The sequence below is a fragment of the Frankliniella occidentalis genome, unplaced genomic scaffold (assembly GCF_000697945.3).
Source record: "Frankliniella occidentalis isolate FOCC.00 unplaced genomic scaffold, Focc_3.1 Scaffold258, whole genome shotgun sequence".
Lineage (NCBI taxonomy): Eukaryota > Metazoa > Arthropoda > Insecta > Thysanoptera > Thripidae > Frankliniella > Frankliniella occidentalis.
The window spans coordinates 24,554-24,952 of NW_026267384.1; positions in this window are offsets into that span (position 1 = coordinate 24,554).

Sequence of the window (399 nt, forward strand, 5' to 3'; positions counted from 1 at the left end):
CCCTCTCTCTCTCTCTTTCTCGTCTCTCTCTGTATCTCCGTTTGTTGTTTCCTTCCTGCCTTTCCTTGATTTTCCACCAGTCGCCTCTAATTACGCCGTCCTATGAAATTAGTGTCTTGATCCTTTAAGGAGTGGGCTATGATATTGCGTCCTGGCCGGCTCCCCTCCCGCCCACTCCCACCTCCGCCCTGGACCTCCCCCTCCCTTTTGCCACCCCCTCTCTGCCCTCACTCCCCTCCACTCCAACCCTCCCTCCCTCATCTCCCTCGGCCCTTTACCTTCCGCAGCCCCACAGCTCCCCGCTCGCGACGCCCGACTGAAGAAGCTATCTACCGTAATATTGCAGTTTGAAAATAAGAGCGAACGACAGGAGGGGTGGAAAGGGAGAGAGCATGGGAG